This window comes from Lathamus discolor, chromosome 1, assembly GCF_037157495.1.
Source record: "Lathamus discolor isolate bLatDis1 chromosome 1, bLatDis1.hap1, whole genome shotgun sequence".
Taxonomy (NCBI): Eukaryota; Metazoa; Chordata; class Aves; order Psittaciformes; family Psittacidae; genus Lathamus; species Lathamus discolor.
Genome location: NC_088884.1, coordinates 15,892,615 through 15,918,207, shown reverse-complemented (window position 1 = coordinate 15,918,207; position 25,593 = coordinate 15,892,615). Strand labels below are relative to the sequence as shown.

Sequence of the window (25,593 nt, the reverse complement as noted above, 5' to 3'; positions counted from 1 at the left end):
AGAAAAGGGGGAAAAAAAGAGTGTTAAGTAAACATTTCAGACCTCAACCTTCTTTATATGCCTTTGAACCTTTGCTTTCATGTGCAATACCTGACAGCCCACTGAGAATAAATGCTGAAAGCCCCAAAGATGGGTAAAACAGAATTTCTGACTCAGGAAATAAAGATCAGCTGAATATGATTCCCATATGGCAAACCAGATCAATGGAAACCAAGACCAAAATTTACAATATCTATACTGTGCAGTACAACATGGAGGTTGCCTTTTATTGCTGATAGCAAAACTCCCAGTGGCCAAGAATAAAAGCAGACACAAAGATTATACATCCACTAATGGTGAACTCTGAAAATACACATTTTTAAGATTTCAGAGTAGAAAAATGAAAAAGATGAAGTTTTGAGCTTTTATTTAGTGTTACCAAATACCACTCAGCAATTAGAGCAATCAACTTTCAGCAAAAAAAATGGATTATTAATATAAAGGAATGTTTTCAAAGCCAAGGGGGGAAAAAGCCCCAGCAGATCGGATTACCTGATATGAAAAGAAACACTCTTGCTGTAAAACTAAAACAGCTTCAAGGCTACTTTTGTGATAGCATGTGTGGCTGAATGTGAGAGAATGTATAACAATCTTATTACTTTTATTTCAAGATTTCCTGTAAAACCTCAGGTCATGCTCATGAAGACTTTCTTAAAAAGCAGTGATAAATCTGATGAACCATTTTTAGAACTTGAAAGAAGGACAATGGGCAGGGGGGAGGTAATCAAGCAGTCCTGAGCGAGCACAGCAACACTCTCACTTGGGTTAGCAGGAATCCTCAGTCGGGAATCCCACAGCAATGCACCTAGCTGTCTCTGGTGGGGTCTCAGAGGGCACATGTAGCCAGAAGTCTGCAAGCAAATGAGAAAAGTTCAACTTTCCAGATTCTTCTAACACAGCTCAGAAGGAAACACACCGCAGAGAAATTCGTCAAAAGAAAACGCAGCTGACAACTTTTATTAGTAAATATACAACAGACCAAATCGGAAAGACATCCTATCACTTTCAAACTTCAGTGAAATATTTGCTCTCTTCTAGCAATAAAGTCTCCACCAAAAACAACGAAACCTCAGAGTGTCTTGGGCCCACCTCACTTTACACTACTCTACCATTCTGCATTTGAAAAAAAGCTGAAGGGATGACCACAGCAACATGAAGGTCCCGTGGTCTCCCCCCAAGCCCCAGAACTGGACCAGCACTGACTGTTCCAGGATGTCCACAGACAGGTGAGGGAGGAGGTCTCAAGTAGAAACTCCACAGCTATCTTGTCTCCTCAATCCCTCTATAAATGAGCAAATGAAATACCTTGACACTACATATGGAAAGAGATGATTTGCCTAAGCATTTCCAAAACAGCTTTTCCAGTAGGTGGAAATATACCCTACATATGTAAAATAAACAGTGTACATGACAGAGATTCTACTGGCATTCAACCTTCACAACTCATGGTTTCACCACTGGCGAGCAACGCAGTCAAGTCATTGCTAAATACTTATGCATGTCACTATGCACTAATACATAGAAATATGTATTCATACATATTTTCTGTGGTCTTTCACCAACAATGCTGTGACACACTTTAATCATAACCTCATGCTGCAAATGCTGACACTGAAGAGCAATACAGAAGCTGCGAAGAACAATAATATCAAGGAACTTCACAAAAGCTCCTTGTCCACAAGAGAACTGGTAAAGTAGGACCTCATAAAAATTCTGGACTGCACCAGACTGCCACTCACCTGGAGCAGGTCTTTTTCCTCCTGCCACTAACAGCCCTCTGCTGCTGTGAGCTAGACCACAATTCTGCACAGTTAGGCAGAGAGTGTATAATAGTCTTCTCTACAGGGCTAATAAGGCTTTTCCCCTTGCCTCCTTTCTTGGGCAACATTACCATTCATTTAGGCAAATAATTTGGGCATCCTTTTTGACTCACTTACACATCTCTCTCAGTCTTCGGACACAAGCACCTAGATCCCACAGATTCACATTTTCACAAAAGATTTACATGGGAATATTGCAGGATCATTAAGTATGTGTCTTCTCTCAAACTGTACACCTTTTTTACTTCCATCGCTCTCATTTCACATCTTGTTCCTATCTTTTGTTCTGTTCTTGACAAATGCAATCGCATTCCACTGACATAAATCCCATATCCCATTATATATTAATCACCTATCTTCCACGTCAAAGCCAACCTATCATCTCTCATTCCATATCTAGAAGTAAATTCCCTTCTCCTTTAGGTCCAGGCTGCCAGCCTCCATCATCTATGTGTTATTTTTTCAATTAAGTGTCTTCAGGCTTTTTATCCAGGCTGACACCTCACACATCTGTGAACGTCCTCAAGACTACCTCTTTTAAACTGCTTTGTCAGGAGACCTATGGAAATTTTTAAAACAGATTATTTGCTGATATGCTATGATAACTCCTTGTTTTCCTAACTTTCCTCGTCTGTTTCTAGCAGTTGCCTCTACCCATGTATTTAAATTGTCCTACTTCTGGATTGGGACTAACAGTGGCTCTGAGTTTGCACAGCAGCTAGCAGGGGCCTTCCAGTCCCAGTCCAGAACTCTAAAATACTGCCAAAGGACAGACATGGAGTTAATGAGTATTGATATGACAATAAGCACACTAAGCACTCCCCTGCTTCTTTTGAAAGAAAAACCAGTGATCAAGACAACACTGGTACATTTCCCGATTGTAAGGCACTGACGGTGTAATTCCTTCACCAAATTTAAGTGTGTGTTAGAAAAGCCCTTAACTCTCAACCTAATGATTCCCAGTGAAATCTACTTTGAAGTCCTTAATAATGTCTTGCAAGTAACTTCTCTCAGTGTTTAAAATGGCTCTTCTCCTAGTGCACTTTATTACACCCTCATAAGGTGGACTGACAATCCTCTGTTATAAAGTTTCTCCTCATGCCTCTTCTCCATACAGCTTTTCAAGAAACTATCAAAAAACAATGTCGACACCAAAAAAAGGAATTAATTGAGACAGAAATATCTAGGCTTGTTATTCCTATATAAAATATATTTCTATATATAAATACATCTTTATTCACCCAAGGGTATAAAGTCACAGTTTAAATATAAAATGTCTGTATTCATGTGATTAGCCAGCAAAAATACAGACGCCTTTTCAAAGTCACGACTTTACACTCTGGATATAGACCCCAATACTGAAAGCAAAAGCAGCATGATGTTCCTAGATGCGCGCCCTTGTGATTTTTTTGTATTTAAATACTTTATTTGGTCAGTACCATTTCCTGACTTCTTAGCTATGTACTTGTTTTGTGCTTTATCAGTAGGCTTATTTCCTCTCCACTTTCTTCAATTTTTGGTCAGCTTCACATTTTACTTTCCCAGAACTAGCAAGTTACATTCAGGACCCTTCCAAGTCATCACAAAAAATAAAGAAATCCTTCAAAAATATCAGACTGTTCTCTTTGCCTCTTATGATCCTGTATTACTTTCTTACAATTAAAAAAAAATAATCCTAAAAGCAAAGTTGCTGGAGGAAATGCAGCAGCTCCTCTCAACAAATGCAAAAGCCCGAGCAAGAAAACTGTTATCATGTAACACAGAATCGTGAGAAAGAGTTTCAACTCTCACTTATGAATCAGATCTTCAAAGATTTTCAGTATCTAAAAATACAGCACATCCTTCTCTCACATTTTTATCCCCGTGGTATAAAAAATCAAAAAAAGCAAATTAGAGACACACCTCCAAACTGTAAACGGACTTTATTTTCCATCCCTCTTCCTCGTTTACAAGCTGAATGCTGTTCCTACCAAACCAACTTCCCACACAGCATGCAAGATCAATGCAGGTCTAGCATCAACTCTGATGAGCCCCAGCTGCGGAGGATGGAAATCTTGCACGCTGCAGAACATATGGGGCACCAAGTTTTAATAGCCTGATTCTGTAACACTGGGTTCAGGAAGTTTTTTACACATCCTGTTAATTATAATAATATCAGTGAGGCTTACACAGCAAACAAGCCAAAGCAGCTGAGCTCTGCAAGAAGTTTTTCAAAGGTATAATGGAGTTAACCAAAGGGCATTAGTAAGTACTGAAGGAAAAGAGGGGGGGAGATAATAAAAACAGGCAATCAACTACAAAACATGAGATGAGACTTGAAGGCTACTATTCCCTCTTTCAAGCATAAGATTGATTTTCTACTGCATCCCTAAGCAAATTACTTGAATCTTTAGCCTTACAGAAATCAGGTTCCACTTTAACTTTTTCCTGATACATCTGACATTTCAGCTGACACGAAGCACTTTCCACTTTACAATGATTTCAGTAAAAACGTAACGGTTTCTTGTACTACTACTGTATTTTATGCAGCTTCTTCACTCTGCAGTATACCTCTAGTTAGGTAAAAGTTTTAGGACTCTCCTTTGATGACATACTCCTTTTCTAGAATCATCTCCTCCACTGTCAGAATCCATTTTAAATAAGCACAAGAAGAAAGAAAACCAAGAAAGTACAAGAAAGCAAACAGAAAAATTTCACAGCTACACTCCCCAGCATTAGCAGTGCTCCTGAAAACTTCCAAAAGCAAAGATTAGAAAGGATTACAGCAGAGGCAGGTTTCTCTGACCCATATTTTTGCTTCCAGAAGCAAGCACCTCACAGCATGATTACAGGGGCAAGCTTGCCTCGGCCCTCACAAGGCATCGCCACTGTGAAGGGCATCATGCGCCCTGACACGGCTGTCGTCCAAAAGTCCTGTCCTGGTGATCCGAGAGAGCTACAGCTACAGCTCTGATGCTCTAGTTTTTCTAAGGCCTACAGATTTCTACAGCTGAACATGAAATGAGTTAAATTACTTTGAAGAGCTAGAAGCAAGTTAAGCTGTCTGCACAGATATAACCTTTGTGTTTTCTGACAGTTCTATAACAAAGAAAATGCATTGTAATCCCAGAAGTTCTAAAACCATAACTGGTCTCCTTAAAAAATGGAGAACAACAGAAGTTCCCCCCTTCTCTTCATCCTTTCATTATCAGCAGCTCTGTATTTCTTTCTTCTGGGTTTTTGTTTGTTTGAATTTGAACATATTTTCCATCTGCCCTGTGTCTTTAGGTTTCAGAACACTTTCTCTCTGCCCATTATGTATGTATGTGACAATCAGTATACTGCCAAGTCCAGGAGGTGTTGATTAGGTGTTTTCCTTTGCAAGGACAATCCATACGCAATGACAAGACAGCTTTTTTGTGAACTACACAAGTATATGAGACAGTAGAAGAACGCAGGCTATCAGGATTCCTAGCTTCTACTTTCCAAATGCTGCACACAGTCAAGCACTTCCAAAGACGAACAGCAACAGCATCTTCCTTTGCATCCTTAGCCATGACTGGGTTCCACCCTCTGCACGGAAATCATGAACTTCTACTTGGGCCAAGTTAACGAAGTCAGTCATCATTAAGAGACTAACCCTCTGTCGTGCAGGTCACACTGTATCAATGCAACTTACCCAAGCATCCAGTGTGGTGTGTGTCTTCTGAAAGGCAGTGCAGTAAAGCAGATGGGCCACAGGGCTCCTAGACGACATATCTGAACTGTATTTTACATTTTGTAGGAAGTGACTTTAGTGAAAACATTCACCCATCCGTTTTTGCAGGTAAGATAACAGAGAGTTAATTCTTAAAGAGAGAGTACTAAGCCTTAACGAATTATCAAGGAAGGCATATGCATTTTAACAATATTCTATGCAAGAGATAGGCCTACTATTCTTGTTTCTATTAAATCTGCCTTAAATAAAGATACCTGAATGAAAACAGGATGATCTTTTTCTCTTCTGAAATAAATAAAACTATATAAAAGCAAGAGCTTTCACAATGGAGACTGGAGCAGGTGCAGAAATTATGCTTCACAAAATAAATTTGCAGTGCTTAGCATTTGTTTCCGTTTGCAGCCTTTTGTTATTGTTTAGAATCTTATTTATTTGTTTATTTAAATCCTTAAGTTCTTAGTGGTCAAATTTAACACCCCATACAGACACACAACCATCAACAGAAGATTAAAGTAAAAAAAAATAACAACAGTCTGCATGAGATTATACAGAACAGCAAACAAAAGTGGCAAAAGCAATTAATCAACCTTAAACGAGCAAAAGCTCTAGATCAACAACAGGGCTTAAAACAAATGAAAACTTTGCAAACGGTCACAGAAACGGCTTCTTTATTTCAAGTATACTGAATTTTAAGAGACTTCAAACTGTTAAAATCGCAACCCAAAGACAGAAACACTGCTCATACAGTTACTCACTATACATATTCATGTTGCTAGAGTATTTTTTTTTAACTTCTTTCCACCACCAACAAAAATGCATGCCTTCAGCGAAGTTTACAGTTGCCGAAGAAGCACTGCCTTCAATGTTATACTGCTATAATTGAAGACAGGTCTCTCACAGCAGGTTTTTAAGGAAACCATTCCCATTCTTTCTGTAACTGAAGCAAACCAATGACGTGAGGGCTAACTCAACAAGAATTGTTTTCCAAATCAACATCATCAATCACCTTTTTCCCTCTCTCCTACTCCTCCCCAGATATGCATGGCACTTTCACCCTGAAATAAAACCCAAAACGGTAACCCAAAACAAAGAGGAGGAAGAGGCTTACTCAGTACCTTGGAGACTGCACAAAGCACAAGACCAAAAACTAATTTGCAGCAAAACCCAAAGCAGCTGGTCTATACTGTTGGCTTTATGTCCCTTCAGCTAATCTACTAGGCTTCTGAAATCTATGTCTAATGAGTTGGCCAAAAGAAACACTGAAGTCTGTCAGTGTAAGGTGCTTACTAGTTTTCAGCTGGATTTTCCATTAACACTCCTTATTTACCAGTGATCTTACTGAACTGGGCTGTCCTGGTTGAGATGAGCAAACGCATGGCAAATGAGGCACCGGAATCACAGTCTTGTTTATGTGCAGGACAGACATCTTCATCCCCATTGCGAACCGTGTGGTCTGCAGCCATCTGCAGTCCTGTACTTCCCAGTTCAAGGAGTGAACCAGACAGACTCCAACCCCAAGCTGGAAGCTGTCGTCACTGATCAAACAAAGGTTCTGGTCACTATGAGAAGCAATGCAGCCTAAGTCAGCGAGTACCTAAATCTGAGAAGAGGTAATCTCCGTACACTTATCCCAGGAGAGTCCCCTAACCACCAGGCTGATGGAGAGACCAGGGAGGAAGATTGCAGCTGCTCCTGGGCCACGGCGAGGGAAGCATAAAATTGTCTGTGCATCAGGAGTCCATCAAGTGTGGACCTCACCAGTAACATGCACTGACACAGAGGACAGGAACAGGTTCCGGTCCTCCCTCAAGAGAGGGAGCACCCAGCACAGAGCACACAGCACACTTAAGTCCCCATATAAAGTGTGTGAAACACGAGAGAAAAAGAGACTGAATTCAACACCTCTGCCAGGTCCAACTGTGCTGTTGTATTTCCTGCCCACCGCCATCATGACTCAAATCCATTTTAGAGTTCAAAGAGTGAGACTACAGGTATAACTTGATACAGTATTAAGCAAACTAACAGAAAACAGCGTGCTAGATGAGGAACACCCTGCACAAAGAAAACAACCCACCAACAAAAATCACTGGCACTTTCCTAGAGAATGCATTTTCCCATACATTTCTATCCTTAAGAACTCAGGCTAAAAGCGTAAAGTGAACGCCTTCCTCATGCAGTTAAACTACCCTTTGTGAGCAAGGCTGATTTCAGAGGTACCTGATTTCTCACAGAAATAATTTCTGCACACACATAATTCACAAGGAAAATGCACTGTCTACTGAGAGAATGATAGCATTTGTTTAGACCAACCAAAAAGATAGATGTGAGCAATACTGCAACACCACCAAAAGACACGGGCTTAACTAATTCTTCTCATTTAGACAGTATCTCTTTCATTGTGTCATTAGCTTCTCAATTTTTCCTCGGTGTGTCAGGGCTATCACAAACTGGTACAAATCCAGGCAGACAGTGAGAAACATAAAAATCTCCGGAAACGACGGGCACTGTAAAACCTGCTTCTGATCTACTTTGTCCATCCAGTCTTAACTTACATTGAGGAATGACTTCCAGTCCTCATCCAAGGATCTCCCTCTAGAGAACTCAGTTTAGTTCTCGCAGTTACTGTGCCTGGAGTAGGGCTAATTTCTCAGTGTCCAAAGCCTTTCAGCAAGTGAATGGGAAGCAGTAGATAGATTAAATTAGAAGATCAGAGTTTACAGTCATTGAGCTTCAGAAAGCAATTTACTGGCATTCTCTATTTAATTATATCAACACCTCATAACCATTAATGAATTTATCTTTACTGCACTCAGATTAAGCAACTCTTATCATAAAGTTCCACAAGAAGTATACATCTGAGCCAAGAATTATAAATTTTAGGATGGCGCTTTGTCTACATCATCATCGCTCCTCACAGTGTTAAAAACAGTTAATTTCAGCCTCATGAGCAGTGACTGCTGCCCCCTTCCCCACTTACTTAAGATAAAAAATAATGTTTGTTTCTCTTAAAGCCATTCTTGCCCACTATCTCCCTAGTGATGTGCTCACCCGACAGCAGTTTACAGAACATAAAAAACCCAAGAATTTTTCAGTTATAAGCAAATAGCCTGACATGTGGCAAAACCTGCTCCCCCTCTCCAACCCACAATGCCCCCCTGAGGCAAATGGGAAGGGCAATGAAAGAGAAAAATAGGGAAAAAGAAAAATAAACGGGCTGAACAGTGGGAAAAGCGCTTTCTACACTAAGGGTGAGAAAAGAAAATGCAAATCCCAGCAAAGGCTGTCCATACTCACAGCACATCTTACCTTTCTCTGCTTAAGCAGTCTGTTGGGTTTGGGTTTTTTATTTCCTGAACCATTTTCTGGTATCAAGCTCTACTGCTTTCACCACTGTTTAAAGCATTTTCAAGGAGGGTGCCGGGAGACAAGTTCTGAAATCCTTTCCATTGGCACCAAATTCTACACATATACTTAGATATGTGGTCAAAAAGGAACAATCGCATGAACAAAAATTAAACACAGGAGAAATACTTCATTTTAACTACAACTCCAACAAACCTATATTTCCATAATGCAATCAAAAGCAGATGAACTAATATCCATAGATATGAACAAACATTTGTCATTGAGAAAAATTAATCTTTAAATCCATTATAAACTAGTGCTCCCTGTGCCTGAACTCTGAGTTTAGGTTGCTCTCCTTGAACTGTAAGGAAAGAAAGAATTGTGATTTATCTATTGTATCCGATATGCTTTTTGTATTTTTGTATGCATCAAAGTACAAAAACTTTCTGGAGACAGTAATTTGCACTAGGTTAATAATTAGCACTAAGAAAGATACTGGAGGACAAAACAGATTTCCTCAATATACTGTACCATCTTCCCCTAGCAGGCACACACAAAACACAATAAGAACAAATTACATTCAGATGGTACTGCTGTTCAGGATTTTAATATCGGTCTCCTTACTACAACTATATAAAACTCTCCACATAAAGGTTACCTCTAACACATCTTCCAACTCTTAAACACATTAAAAAACACCCCTATTACATTGTACATTTAACCACAACACAAGAAAAGGTCAGCTCCCAATAATAACCTTATAAAGAAAGTACAGTATCAGTTAAATGGATTTTAAGTAAGGGTCTAAGATCATATTAGGCAGCAATTATAAGCTACAAATTGTATTTCATATCTTCAGCAAGAGTTAGCACAAGTCTTGCTGAGTCAAATTTCTGCTATAAACCTCCTTGCCATGCTTTAAATGCTGCAGGCAGCTGAGCCCTGAGGGGTTAAAGCCAATGCTAAAGGTAAAGGCTGAAGGAGCTGACCAGGTATCTTGTAGCCATAGATCTAAGCATGCCAGTCACAGGCAAATATACTGTAGTGGGTTTGCCAGTGAAGGCCAGGAGTAATAGATCAGGTTCATCAGCTGTTGCGGAGCCTATCCGAGCAGCAGCAAGGCAAAACATTAGTTTCACTGTGCCTACAGCGATCTGAGCAGTAGAGGTGACACTGGATGGTGACTCACTATTTCCATCTGTCAGAAGAAAGTAAACACACTAGAAATGTTTCTTCCAAACAACTCCTCCCAACAAAGGGCCCCCCTAAGTGTTGAGAGTAAAAAGAAAAGAAGAAAGAGCCCATCCCAATCAGCAGGCCTCAAAGAAGCTGCAATCTCTTACCACAGACCCCGGCTTAGCAAAGCAGCCGTCCTTGCAGCCTGACCCAAACCATCACCTATGCGCACCACGAGCCAGGCTCTGAGCACTCACCTCGCCACCAGGAAAGTCCCCCCCAGCTCACAGTGAAGAAGGGGATCCAGAGGACCTCCCCACCGAAGGAGGTCTCCAAGAAGAGCAGCTCGCCCCCGCCCAAGCATGCAGCACGAACTTGGGTCTGTGTCTTGTTTTGCTACCAAAGCATTCCAGGCTGTGTCAGTTTGGATTGCAACATAAATATTGTGCAACTTCAGACTCCTTAGTTCCAATTATGGTAATATTGCAGGTGACAATGAGAAAGATATTTTAAGTCTGTGGTCACATTCTGCTCCCACTCATCTGTGACTTAGATGAAAAGAGGAAAGGAAATCTTGTTGGTAAGAGAATCTGCAACAGGATTTTATGCCTAACAGTGACTTGAAAACATAGTGTCTTCCCTATTCTGACAGTAACGTAGTTCTAACAAGAAAGACCCAAATGGCAGCCACCGGGTACAGAAACCTGTTTATAAAACTATATTTAAATGATACATAGGTATAATTAGAGGTTTGAATATAAGCCTTATTGACTCACAAAGTGTACAGGTGCCTATGTATAAGGCTACTAGTTTAAGCTTAAAATTTCATTCTAGCTACTGAAGACAGGTACTGAAACATATGTTAAAATGGCACTTTATTTAAGTCCAGGACAACAGGTTCTATTTCTATTCATAACCACGTAATATAAATGTATTCTTCCACTGAGTCACGCAGAGATTTAAAATACAAGTGCCCAGACAGCAACTCAGGAGGACCGCTCAAGTATCACATAGTTTGCTCTATCTGCCACCTTTCTCAGACTTTACACTAACTCTCCTCTCACGTGACAACCAAATAATAACATGGAGTAAGAGTCTCAAGAAACAAGAGCAAGGTCCAGCCTACAGCCATATAGCTTCTGGAGGAACATATAGTGCGTTACTGGTGTTCGGATGTTGTGTATAAAGCAAGCCCAAAGCCTCTGGGAAATGCCACACTTGCTGCATATGCATATTAGGACTGATCATGTGGCACGTAACACCCTACAGCCACAACACAAGACATGTCATGCCTGGCTGTCATGCCTGGCTGATTAGGTTGGACACGACTGACTGAAAACAAGTATTTATGTTCATCTTTTAAGGAACGTCTTTCTCTCATGTCTTTGCATTCTCACCGATGATGTACCTGACCGCTGTGCTTTTTAAGATTCATTTACTGAGTAAATGGAAGTGAGACCTTTAAACTATTTAAATACTGTTTTAAAAAACACTTTGAATATGGGTTTTTCATTTTAGGAGTGACTTGCCGAGAGCCTACGAACAGATGGTGTGAGAACCTATACTGAAAGAAAAACTGAAAACACCTGGATTTGGCTTAAATATGCACGAGTGGTCCACCACCAACCTCAGTCTAGGTGGCTCTGAAGAGCAGCTAACTTCTCAACCTCAGAAACCTGTTTTCACAGGAACATACAAACACATCCAAAGCATCAAGGAACCTCAGTGTCTAAGCGAAAACATGGAGCCTTCACATCAGCTACATAAAATTCAGGATCAGGGCTGAAGGTATTGGGGCAGATTTTTCAACACAAGGATGTGGCCATCCTATCAAGCATGTCCTCTTCTGAAGCCCGAGACAGGCCAAGCCACAACAAGGGCACCTGCGTGCCACAGGATCTGGGAAGCTCAGACTGAGCACAGAGTCCTGCTGGGTGGAATGCTGTCGCCAATGGATTGTGCTATTACATCACTCACCACTCCAGACCTCATTGACAGTACAAGCCCCTCTGGACCCCACAGTCACCCCAGGAGTCAACCAGCAGCTGGGACACAGGAAGACACCATTTTCCACAAGCCACGCTCAGTCAGGAAATGAATGTAAACCTGGTCTGGAAGCACCCTCCCCTCACTTCTTCAATGAAGACTTTAAAGGATGGGTTTTCCCATCACAACCCTTTAAATAATCTTTTTTATATTGTAAAACTCACTCTCCAGCACAGCCGGTTCCTTCCCAGGAGAATCACATTCCTTAAACACCTTCACCGTTTTAGCAAAAGACTGAATGTTTTTTGTCTTTACTGACTACAGTCTCTTTTAGGATGTTTTCTGTCCCATATCCTGAGATGCAATAAATCCACCCAACATACTCATTTTCCTTCTGAAGGCCAAAGCAATTTCCAGATTCCCAGAAAGATGTGGAAGGACACAGGAGCCCTGCTCTATTGTGCAGCCACATGTGCAGGCATAACCACAGACACCCACTGCTCCCAAAGCTGCACAGCTCCGCAGGAACAACAACTGAGCAATCATCAACTTCCCCACCTTAGCAATGTTCTGCAGCTACAGACAAGTATTCTGTCAGTTTTACCATACTCCCGGCTTCACTGTGGCTTGAAAGCATGACCCAGCTCCCAGACAGAAAACATAAAACACACACACAAAAACCACCCACAAAAGCCTCAACAGTTTTAGAAGGTTGCCGTATCGCAACTCACGAGATACAAATTTCTGGTTGCTGAGGTGTATGTCACACCCTTTCCTGGTCAGTAACACACGGAGGCCCAAGAATGGATTGGTCACAACATCCAATGCTAAACATACCTTTAACGCTCTTACAAGATGTCAGTCACTAAAAATAGAATTAAATGCCAAATATGTTAACGTTTCTGTCACGATGCACTTAATTCCTTTTCTTAAGCAAAAGAATGTGCAAAAATTTATAACACCATGCAAAAATCCTTCCATATATTCAATACATTTATCTGTTGAATTACTGCCCATGCATATTCTTCAATGTACACAGACAGCTACTGTGTACCGACAACATTTTACAGACATCATCACAATATTAAAAGTAATTTAAATGCATTCAAGATTGGTAACAAATGAGTCTGAACGAATCTCTGCATGAAGGCATTTCATCTTTAGCAAAGTACCATCCTAATATTTTTACAGTGTTAGCACCTGAATATTCCATTAATTGATTTTCTATGAAGAACTATTTTTACCATGTATCAAAAATAATTTTGATATGAGGCACCTCTTCCATTCACCGTGCAGTACACAGGACAGTCATTTATTCCTTACTGAACTAAATGCGCTCTTCTACAAAGATGAAAACATGGTGACACAAGTGGAAAGCACAACAGTTCACCAGATACATGTATCTCTGCAGTCTGTGCACACCTGATTGCAGTAGGTTTTGTGTTTTCATTTTTAGGTCATGAGAATACTGTAAGTACTGTAATGAAACCACAATCCTGGCTGTTTTCTCTCACAGAGAAGCGCCTTGAATCATAAATATTTCAATTATGGTGTTTTAGACTCTGAAAAATACTAGCCTCTGTTTTCCATACACTTTTCTTCCCCTTTATCATCAAAAGAGCTCCGTCCCTCCTCTGCCACACTAAGAAAAGGATACTTTGATCTGCAGTAATGAAAAACCAACTTTCAGTGCAACAACAAATAAAAGTATCCAAAGACGCGCATTAGAATTAACCAGATCTAGTATTTAAAAAACAGCTTACAGCACTCTCCTGCCTCAACTGCGGCCAGCGTAAACTCACATAACTCCTGTGCCTTTCAGATGGGTGCCTGACTGCGTGCGCAACACCGGTGTGCAAGTTCATTATTTCTTCCCGTAGATGAAGTGAAGGTGAAAAAACGCATTTCATATATCAGGCTCCGCATAAAAATCACATTGCTCTTTCCCATGCAAACCCAAGCCCCTGTTTTCCAAGCGGCTGCCCACCTCCTGGCAGTGCTGCCTGCGCCTTCCCTGGCTCCTGCCCAGCCACATGTTTTCTCTGGCCTCCTTCCACAGCGCTCCCCAACTCTCCATTGTTTCTGTGTTGTCCCTCTCCTTTCCAAAGCCCTTTGTGGCTTCCCACCGCTAACCCTTAAAATTTCCTCTACATTATTTGTACGTGGTAAAACTTGACAGTTTCTGGTCTAATTTCCAAGCAGTTAAATATCAGCTACAGGTTATATTACACAGGTGCTACCCACCGCTTGCTTTACTAGGTGGGTTACAATTTCAGGAGAACAATGTGCCTCCTCAGCAGCAGTAGTAAGACTTACAAAAGGAGAAATCAACAACATAATTGAGAGTAACTTTTTTCACAAGAACACTTGGAGCTGACAGAACGGCAAAATTTAAATGGTGTTCAGGGATATTCACCTATTTACATTTTCTTCACTGTTCCTGGGCAAAATCAAAATCAGCATCTGATAGATCCTTAGCACAGTATTATGCTTGAAATAACTTGGCAACTCAGATTGTTTCTCTAAACACAACTTCCTTAGTTTGCAGACTGGATTATCCGATTTGGTCCTGCCAGACCAGCAGTGTAACACACTAAACTTGTACAGCCATCCTCCTGCCTTCCTTCCTTCCCCCAAAGGACAGATCACAAAAATCACAGAGGTAACACCCACCAAGATCACACTGATTTTACACATACATGTGACAAAAATGTAATTTGTCAAATTAGGCCAAATACATAATTTCAAATTGGATCAAATAATTTTTTATTTATTTTTTAATATATATCATGTTGGTTTAGGTTGAAATAGGAAGCTGAATAATGGAATAAATCAGTACTTGAGTTTACTTAGGAGAGAAATGCTCACATAAGTTGCAAAACACGTATCATGTTGTGAGAGAAAAAACAAATTATTCTAAAAGGATCATCAACAAAACATCAATCTTAAAAGATACAGGAATTTTTTTTATAACAATGTAAATACTTATACAAAGAAATAATGTGCTTACAAAAAACCAACAACTTTCTAGTTATATAGTTACATATATACAGATAGATATACATATATAGATATATATATCTGTTATACATACACCAGTAGAACACCTAGCCTCAAAATGCCACTCTTCAAATGAATTTTCAATTTGGGGCCCACTAGTAAAGAGTATCTCCCCAGGGACAAGGTTGGCACAGGCCTGCTGAATCTCAGGCGTACTCACAACATCCTGGAGGCAAACTAGCTGAAATGGGACTGAGATCAGCAATTTACAAGAATACCTGATTTGATGTAACTTACAGCCACGGTCTGATGCACGGCAGAGGTCTAAAGGACCAGCTTAGTGAGCAAAGGACCTGCAGCATCTCTGTGGACCCTGCAATCACCAAGAGGCTGGAAACTTTCCAAAAGAGAGACACCCCACCACTTGCTTTCAGTGCCTGCTGCCCATGGAAAGAAGGGAGAAGATTAGAGACTCTTGGTAAGCAAGTAAGCTTCACAAGTAAGCCAAAACCTGTGGACCCCAATGAGGGCTTGGGTTTTGTGATTGAGAGCTGCAGTCAGTCACTCCTTACACCCCACAAGGGACATCACACAGCAGAGAGGACATGAACAGAGGGGACAAGGCAGAAAATATCCCTTCTGCATCTTGAATGAAGGTGCTGTCTGTCCCTTAGACCAGTCTGTCTCGTGTAGATTGATCAATCAGAAAGTCATCTGCGTTACCTACAGCCACACATAAGCCCTCTACTATCAAGCAGAAAATACAGCAGTGCTCGGGGCACATCGAGAGCAGAGCCCGCTGCATCCAAGGGGACTGGCTCTCCCCTCAGCAGCCAGCCTGGCTAACGCACACATTTAAATAAGAAACAAACTGCTGCGAAACCCTTTCCAGCTACAGACATGCAATTGCTATTCGCAGGAAGAAGAAACAACTAAGTAAACGGATAAAAAGTTAAGCCTACAAATGTTCTTAGTCCCCCTCCTCAACAACCTCTACAATTTACTGAGAAGACTTAATAGTATAATACAATGTGCTTAACGTTTTAATTCCATTTTTCTGAGAATAGGAACTGAAATCATGATACTAAACACAATTCCACACATAACTCACTTGTCAGAGTTCAAACTTCACTTTCTAGCACCGTCCCAAACTGTGCTTTGGTGAACCAATAAACATTGTAGCAACCGTTCATTAAAGAGATTATTTTCAGCTACTTCAGTGATGACAGCATAGGCCAACTATTGCTGGCACTCTCAAATCCAGCTTTCCGGCATAAAACACGGTCTTGCCCTTAAAACACAAACCTAAAAGAAATGGGGGGGGGGGGGGGGGGGGGGGAACGGGACGGGGGGACTGGGGCAGAAAAGCCAAAACAGATGCAAATCTTGCATCAAAGGATAGATGCCTCTTATAATTTGCTGTAAACAACTTGGAAGGTTTTAAAAAGTAGCGTGATTGAACTACTGAGAGCCTCAGAAAGGAGAAAAAAAGACCATCAGTGTTAAATGATACTTGTGGGACTGCTCCTTGGTCTTGTGCCAGTCTAGGAGTTTTGAAACTTAAGTTTAAAACTACCCCTGGAAGTGATTACAACAAGGTAAGTATGCTCATTCTTACTCACGAAGGAGGCAAACATGGAAAAAACCTCTGAACAACTACGAATGAACTACGTAACTGGAATTTTAAGATTAATTTTTATTTAAGAGGCTAGTTTATTACAGCTAACCTTTTCTACAATTATCTTTTCTTTTTTTTTTTTTCCCAGTCGTACTGATGCCGCTAATTTACACATGCAGTCAAGAAAGATCTCAAGTCAAAACAGAACAGGGAACGGGAATCTAAAGAACTATTTCTTCTAACAAGGATTAGTTAAGAGCTATGCTACAGTGAAAAAAAGAATAGGTAATTTGCATTACTTCTAGACCCACTAGCTGTCACAAAATTTAAACAAGTAATCAGTTCCAGCGTACCAAAAATTATTATTTTGCAACAAAGTTGATGACATTTTTTTTTTCAGTTTGACCATGATCTGCAATTTTCTCCAGTCAAAATCATTCCATGGGTACTTCTCAGTGACCTATGTCCTAAATCGTTTTCGATCCCCAAGAGCAAGTGACCTCTTCACGATCTGACTCACAAAGAAAAAACATGATGAGTCCCATGAACCATCCTTTTCCAGACACCATCAAAATTTAATTTATCCAAAATAAACCTGGTAAAAATAGAGATGGAACAAAAGAGTACTCAGTGTTCAAGAAATATTAATTAATCACCCTATCAAAAAGGCAGATAAATACCAGCCCTCACATTTTGATGATGAAAAACAAAGTGCTTAAGTGACATTTTCAATGACACATAGCAAAACACTGCCACAACACGGCTCACATCTCAGAAGTTTTCTATTGTTTTCAGCCCACTAGCCTTGAATAACTCCTGTGCATGCAATGCTGAATCAGGTATATTCCTCAGAATATAAAAAGCTCATTCCAGCTCACGTAAATCAGTCCACACACACACACACAAAATAATAAAAAGCTCGTGCTACTGTCATTTTTTAAAATACATTCGAGTCCAACAAGAAATGTTCTAAAAATACACTGGGTCCGACAGGAATGTTTCTGAGCAAATACACCTTTAATCCTGAAATGATAGTCTGACACAGTCTATTACAGAAAGCATTTAAAAAATGTATAAGCAACAGATGATTACAAAAATCAGTCACTCAAAAATGCATGAAACTCAACACCTGACTTGTACAAACCCTGGTGCAGCTTTAAAATAGTACCATGTATTCACCAGTTAAAATGTTCGAACTTGAAATACTTTTATTACCCTTCCTCACACTCAAAAAAACCCCTAGTTTGGTTGCTACCTATAGACTCTTCGGTAATTTTACACAAACCGTCACTGAACAGAAAGCAACAAATCATGCAGGTTCTGTCCTCTCTCAAACATTACAAACACTTCACTGCAGTAAAGATCTTGTGACTAAAAGCAGGAATCACTGAGGTTAAACTAAAAACAAAGAAATACCCAAATATTTATCCAATTGGTTATGCTTAAGCTTCCTGGCAAGGTTACAGTTACAGCATATACCACCAAGGCCTCACATGAAGCAGTGTATTTCAGATGCTGTATATTAACAAAATAGATCAGAATGTCTAATTGCGTATCTTTTGTATGTCACTAAGTGACACATCAATTCCCATGAAGGTTACTGTATGGGTTTTGGAATCGCTATACTTGAAACACTCTTTCCTCTCCCGCAACGGTTTAGTAATCTACTATTCTGAATAGTTAAAGGAATGATTTAAGTATACAAAAATGCTACAGAACACTACCTGTTTGCAAGAACGGCATTAAAAATAGCGTATTACTGCAAAACAGGGGTATTTTTAGTATCTATGTTTAATATAACAAATGTTATAGTCAGGAAAAACCTTAAATTAAAAATAAATACTAATTCAAACACTAAAAACTGTATCTCACTCAAAAAGGTTTAGTGTAGCATTAGAGAAACCGATTTAATAATTAATCATATTTTCTTCAGAGTAGTATTACTAGCACTAATGTTCTTCCTTAATGGTTTTAAATTACCTAGCATGAGGGAAAAAAATAAATAAATAAACATGTGAGAACCTCTAAAAACTTTGTCTCTGACTTCTTCGCCCCTACACACACAAACTAACGCGGGTACACAGACACCGTGCACCACTTCCTAGTCCCGTATTTGTAACGAAATTTCCAAGAGCCTGATCCAAGCCCACGCAGTCAATGGAGCCGTTCTTACTGAGGTCAACGGACAGATTCCTGCTCCGTCGAGCAAGTTTCAGACAGGGGCTGTTATGCAGGGAAGAGACATGGGGAAATCCTCTTTGGAAGGGGAACTTTTGTGTTTCTCTCTGTGAGAAAGTACATCAACAGGGCTTTCTAAGAGTAGATTCCCAGGTGGAGACTACTGCCTGTTCTTCTGTCGGCAGCTCTGCACTCCTTACATACAGACGACGACAGAAACTGAGGGTGGTTACTGTTGAGATTATTTTTCCCCGGAGCACACACTGGCAGCCTGCTTTCTGTGTGGACTATTCTCACAAGTTTTAGCTGAATGTTTTCCTACCGGCACCCACTGCCTGCACACAGCCCAGGCTTTACACCTCTGCCAGAAATCCCATCCCTGGATGTGGCCAGCACACTCGGCCATGGCTGCGCAGGGAAATGGGCCCGCAGACTCCCAAACCTGACCCTGAACCCAACATAAGCCCAGCTGCAGAGAAGGGAGCAAAACCGCCTCAACGGACTGACTGCCTTCACCTTCACCTTCCATATGCAAGCTCCATGGGCAGCAAACGTCTCTGCAGAAGGTTACAGGAGGCCGAGACCTCCACAGTCTGCATGCCCCAAGGCAGCCACGCTTGTCCTTCCCTCCCCTCTCTGCTCCTGACTGGGAAAGCATCACCAAGGGTGCTTGACAGCCATGGGCCTCTGCCTCTCCCGACTCTTAAAAATTAAACTTCCCAAACTTTCCTAGTCCTGCAGTCTATTTAGAGAACCGAATTAAGGGGAGGCCCCCGCACAACGGTCACGGTGGCCACCTCCGGAGCTCCGCAGCTCTGACATTGTTCATTATTATTGGGTCTGGGCTTTTATTTGTCTTTTGGGAGGGTGCAAGCGAGGGGGGCCAGCCCGCACGCTGGGGGGATGCCCCGCGGGCCACACCGCTCCCCTGCGGTTTCCGCCCGCGCCAGCGGGGGCGCCCCGGTTCGGCCCCGAGGGGGCGGCCGGCAGCGGGAGCGCGAGCGGCGGCGGCGGCGGCCCCTGCGCGGGGCGGGCGGGCGGGAGGCGGGGGCCGGGGTGCGCCGCTCCCTCGGCAGGCAGGCAGCACACAAAGAGAAACGTGACACGTTTCTTCACCCGGGCTGTCTGCTGGGGAGGTCTCGGGGAAAAGAGGAAAAAAAAAACCCCAAAAACATAAAAAAGAGGAAAAAGAAAGGAAAAAAACCCCACAACGGGGGAGGCGAGGCGCGGACGTCCGAGCCTCCCCGGCACACGTTTCCTTAGAAGCCTGGCCCCGAGCCCTCCCCGCCTCGCACTTCTGTACCCGTACGGCGAGGCTACAGGTTGTTTGTTTCCAATTACTCGGGGGGGGGCGCGGGTTCCGCGGCCCTGCGCGGCGGGAGGGTGGCTCCCGCGCTGCCAGCCTCCGGCGCCCCGCAGCTTTGGGTGCGCCGCCGCCGCCCCGCTCCCCCGGCCGGCCCGGTACGCGGGGTTGGGCAGGAGCAGCACGAACTCCGGCCGGGACACAGGCGTCCCCGGGTCCCCGCCCGCGGTGCATTTTCGGGAGCCGTGCCCCGGGCGCCGGCAGACCTGACACATGTCACTCGCGCGGCCGCGGCCAAACTTTCCCGAGGCGGCAGCAAGTCAGTGAGCGGCGGCGGCGGGGTGGGGGAGCGGGCGGAATCAGCAAGTCACACCGGGGAGCGGGGGGCGGTGGGGGGGGGGGGGGGAGCAGCACTTACCGGGAGGAGACACCGTGCAGGGCGTCCCGGCGAGCTGACACCGAGCGGAGAGGGCGACCGGAGCCGCGCGCCGCCGCGCGCACATGCAAAGTCTCTGCGGGCGGAGCCGCCGCCGGGACGCGCGGGGCCGGGGGGAGCAGGGGGGCGGGCGCGCGGGGCCGTTCCGCGCGCGCGGAGCGGCGGTGCCTCGCGCCTCGCCGGCGCTGCTCTGCGCTGCCTGGGGCTGCCGGTGCGGTGCCGCGCTCCCTGCCTCGGCGTGCGGGTCCGCCCGAGCGCGGAGTGTGCGGGGTGCGCCGCTGTGTGTATGTGTTTTGTTGGGAATGCGAAAAAAGGGGGGGGGGGGGGAAGAAAACCCCGCCGCACACACCGGCTGCTTCGGGAGGGGAGTGAGCAGGCAGCCCTCACATGATCGCGCAGTGGCCTGCACAGAAGTGCTAATAACGCGCGGGGGGGCGGGGGGGGGGGGGGGGGGGAGCAGCGGAGGGGGATGGCAACAATAAAAAAGTGCGGCGGGACGCGCTGGGCCGTGCCCGCGCCGCTCCGCGCCTCCCCCGGCCGGTCCCCGCCGGAGCCGGGAGCTGCGGCCGCGGCGGGCAGCAGGTTCACCTGCTGTGTCAACAAACACACCGTCGGACAAGTTGTTTGCTGCTGGCGGCGGCCGCCCCCTCGCCGCCGCCGCGCCCCGGCCCCGTTAGGCACGGCGAGTTTAGCAGACGGGCGGAAAACAAAGCCGAGCTCCGTGCCGTGCTGGCGGAAAACAAAGCCGAGCTCCGTGCCGTGCTGGCGGCCCCGAGGTGCCGCGGGCCTCGCGCGAAGGCAGGCCGGGGACACGCGTGGGGGGGCAGCGTGGCCGGGGGGGCCTGGTTCCGGCGGCAGCTTTGCCAGGGGGGCGCGTGGGACCGCAAACTTTGTTCCTCTTTCTGCCCCCGGGCCATTTCGGAGCAAGGTGCAGGAACCCCGCAGGAGTCCGCCCGCAGCGCGGACCCGCAGCTCTCCGCGTGTGCGGGGCTGCCGCTTCCCCACGGAGAAACATTTTACAGTGACAGCCGGGTGGGGGAGCGGGGCAGGGAGGAGCCCTGGCAGGGCAGGCAGAGCGGCGCAGGCCGGTGCCGTCCTCACCCGTACCCGCCGCGAATCGCGGCCGCTCGGTACCGGGGGTGCTTCTGTGAGAAGGGGCTCGCGCGGGCGCGGAGGCTGCCCGCGCAGCTCGCGGGCGGAGCGCGAGGTTCGTTGTCCCGGCGCCCATCCGAGCACGGCGCGGAGACACCGGCCCCGCGCTCCTCGCGTGTGACGGGACGGGACGGGACGGGATGTGAGAGCCGCCCGGTGCTCGCCGGGGACCAGGATCAAAGCGGCCGTCAGCCGGCGTTAACCGGCCACCGTGCTTGTTAAATTAAAACCCCCGCAAACTTTGCCGCCCGGTGCTCGGCGGGAGCCTGCCCGCTCGCCGCCGCGCCGCTCCCGCCCGGGGCCGCTGGCGATCCCCGGCGCGGGCACCCCCAACCGCTCGGCCCCGGCGGCACCGGGTGGGGCGGGGGGAGCCGCAACCGCGGGGGCGGAGCCGCCGCAACTCCAGCAACTCTGCGGCCTCCCCCGCCCCGCAGCGGCCCCCGGGCGCAAGCAGCCCCGGCCGCGCCGCGCACCCTTCCGCCCGCTCACGGCGGCGGGGCCGGGGCCTGGCCGGGGGCCGGGGCGGTGGCGGGGCCCGTGCGGGGCGGCGGCGGGGCGCGGGCAGCCAATGGGGCGCGGCCGGGTTCGCGAGGTGAAAGTTCACCGGCGGGGCAGGCTCTCGGCGCGGCCGATGGGTGGTCGTAAAACAAATTTATTTGCTGCTCGCCGCTCTTTTGTCTCGGCACCCCTCACCCCGCCCCGGCACCCGCGGGGTACCGGGCAGCCGCCGGCTCCCGCGCCGCTGGGCGAGCTCAACGGTTGCGGGCCACACGCGGCGCGCACCTCTCGGCGCGGGACGGTTTCCGCGGGCAGCCGCCCTCCGCGGCTCCGCGCCCCGCTCCCGGCCCGGCGGGGGGGGGGGGGGGGCGTGCTGGGCCCGCCGCCGCGCTCCCCGCCGGCTTTCAAACGAAATCGGGTCCCGCAGGCTCCGGCTGCCGACGGGCTCCGCGGGCCGGGGCGCGGAGCATCGCGGGGGCGCGACTTGCGCGGCACGGTGGCTGCCGTTTCAACCCCGTTGCGGGCGCGGGCTGTCGGGAAGGGATGTCCCGGGGGAAGCGGCGGCTCTACTTCCCAGGCCGTCCGCGGCGGGCGGCCGAACGCCGGTATCGAAGGAACACACCGAGCCGCGCACTTGTTGGGGGCAGAGCCCGCGGCACCGGACCGGCGGAGCGGTGCGGCCACCGCCGGCTTCGCTGGGCGCCGAGCGGACGGCGGCGTCCCCGGACGGGCGGGATGAGCGGCACACCGCCACTGCCGGGCCGGGCCGTGCTGCGGGCCGCCGCCGTCGGGCCGGGCCCCTCCGCTGCCGCGCGTTTCCTCAGCGCCGCTAGCCCCGTCCCTTCGCGCGGGCTGTGCTTTGTTCCACGAACCCCTCCGTTCAGAGGGCACGCTGAGAACCTCTGTCCGGGGCGGCAGCTCACAGGGAACCGCACGGCCTTTGGCTGCCTGAATGCCTCGGCGGTGCTCGCCGGTCCCACACAAATGTAAAGCTAAACAAACAAACACTTCCCGACTCTTTTTTTTCTTTTTTTTTCTGTTTTCTTTTACAACGGCGGTTACGGTGCGAAATATAGCTGGGATTTCTAATGAAAAAGCCTAGTGTGTTTCATCTGTTCCTGTTTACGGTTCGAGATTTCATCTACACAATTGTATTTCTCGCTTGAAATAAACCGCTTTGAAACCGTCTTCCTTTAATTAATTTAATGTATTTTCTCCGTGCCGCTGGCAGCGTTGGGTGTCTATCACTGCCATTGCCATTAGGGTTGTTTAGAAAGCGAACAGGAAAACAAACGGGCTCCTCTTCTAAACAGGCTCGTTCCCCCTCTTCCCACACACAGCTCCCGAGACACTTCGGAAAGAGCAGAAAATGCTGGTTTTAACCGAAGTCAAACCGAGGGGAATCTGTATTACAACATCAAAGCTAAAGGAGACGTTGCAAAATTGGTGGAGTTACACCACCATCTGTCGTTAAGCTTCGGGACTACAAAAGTTCAGACCTATAATAAATCTGAATGAGAGCTGGCAACTTTCTTTTCGCTCTTCGCCCTAGAAACCTTGCCATTCCGTTTTGTATACCTGTCCTCTGCGATGCTGCATCCTGAAAAGGGATATATAGAAAACACACCTTGGAATGGTATCTGGGAAGAAGGTTGTGATGTCCTAATGCAACCTTGATTACTCTTAAAGATTTCAAGACCTGTAAATAAATCCTCAGCAGAAGTATGAAATGATTTCATATTCCCTGGTGTAAACATGGTACCTGCTTTGTCCATGTAAGAGCTTTCCAGCAGACTTCAGCTTTTCCTAAATTCTTCACTTAAAAGGAGTGCAAATGCCAATTTGCTATAGGTACTGAAGGATCAAGAAGGAAGTAGTGTTTCCTTCCTTTGGGGTGTTCCTTGTTTTTCAGAGGCCAGTTGTTACTCATGCACACAGGGATCCTCACAGAAGCCTATGGTGAAAACCATCAAGTTTATCATTATTTTATCACAGTTCCTACTTTAAGGCAGGTGTGGTATAGTAAGTATTGATCCAAGTGAATTGCTGTATGGAGTGTTTAATATTAAAAGTCATCTTTTCAGGTCGAGGTTGTTTGTCTTCTAGTGTGGGAAATTTCACAGCTTTTTGCCTTTCTTCAGCCTATTTTACATGTGCTCATGGTCCTTATACTGTAATTAGCACTAGGCATTTCCTGCTACTACTGTGAGGTGAAGGTGGCAGTTTAACGCTCTTGTACAAATCCTATTTCCCAATCTGCTTCCTCCTCCCAGAGAAATTGCCTTTCCTGTATCCTACCAGTAGCTGTTGATACTCAGAAGGAAAGTTCCACTTTTAGCTTGTTGACATGTCAAAAGAGAGAAACTCATTTCTTCTGAAGCTCTATGTCCACTTTCCAGGCTATCTCATGAAATGCGGGATTATCCTGCCGGCAGTAAACACTTTCAGCATTCCTTTGACCACCATGTTACTTTCATGTTATTCTGAAAAGAAAATACATTTTCTATTTTCTCCATAGTCAACTAACCTCTCATAACCAACTAAGCTCTTTCAATCAACCTTGAAAACTAAGGTTTCCAAATTGTTGAGAAAGGTATTTGACATTCCTCAGGAAAATAAATCCCATTGCACTTTCTCAGCTTTGGGAAACGGCTCGGCCATTACAACCAGTTACTGATTTAGGAACGTCTGGTGAAAAACTTGTGTCCAAAAATTTGCTGATGATTTCAGTGTCTGCACGGACTGCAGTTTTATATATGTGTAATCAAGTGTAATTCCATTTTTTAGTTACTCAATAGACTTTATAGCAGCAACCAAATTAAAAAAGTCCCAAATAATTATGAGTTGCTGGAGAAAAGAAAAAGTATGGTGCTCTAAGTTGTCTTGCTTGACTTGTAATGAATCCTGCCCTGAGCAGTAGTGGCAGAAACAAAGTCTGATTTCCTTGATATAGGAAGTAAAAAACTGTGCAAATCTTTTATTTGCTTTCTGTATTGGAAAAACACGTCAGAATTTTTGACACTGTATTCGGCATCTCTACATGAAGATGACCTATACATCTCTCTGAATTCTTTTTCTATTTTGTGGCCAGGTATATAGAAATACACCATGCTGACAATTCGGGTCCTGGTTCCCATCCATTATTTGCATATATGAAAGTCTTATTTAGGCAAAGGTGAGGAAAGTTTTAAGACTGCTAGACCTTTTGGTGAGTTTCCAAAGTATAATCCAGAGAGCAGTATCACAAACATATATAAACAAGTAGCTGCACGAGTCTCATGAACAGCTCATAACTTCTGGGAAGTTTGGCATCTGACCTGTAAGGTGCTGCTAAGGTTTAGGGAT

General features: G+C 45.3%; 1 protein-coding gene across 5 annotated transcripts in view; it reads right to left on the bottom strand.

Annotated features, from left to right (window-relative positions):
* Positions 1-20,683, bottom strand: part of FOXP2 (forkhead box P2) — a 417,926-nt gene extending 397,243 nt beyond the window's left edge. For 4 of the 5 annotated variants that reach the window (XM_065697217.1, XM_065697620.1, XM_065697714.1 and 1 more), the window contains exon 1: positions 20,581-20,683. The gene's annotated coding sequence lies outside the window, so the exon portion shown is untranslated. Of the gene's footprint in view, positions 1-10,334; positions 10,428-20,580 lie in introns of those variants that run through there. The other variant, XM_065697292.1, reaches the window with a different exon arrangement.
* Positions 20,684-25,593: the final 4,910 nt, after the last annotated feature.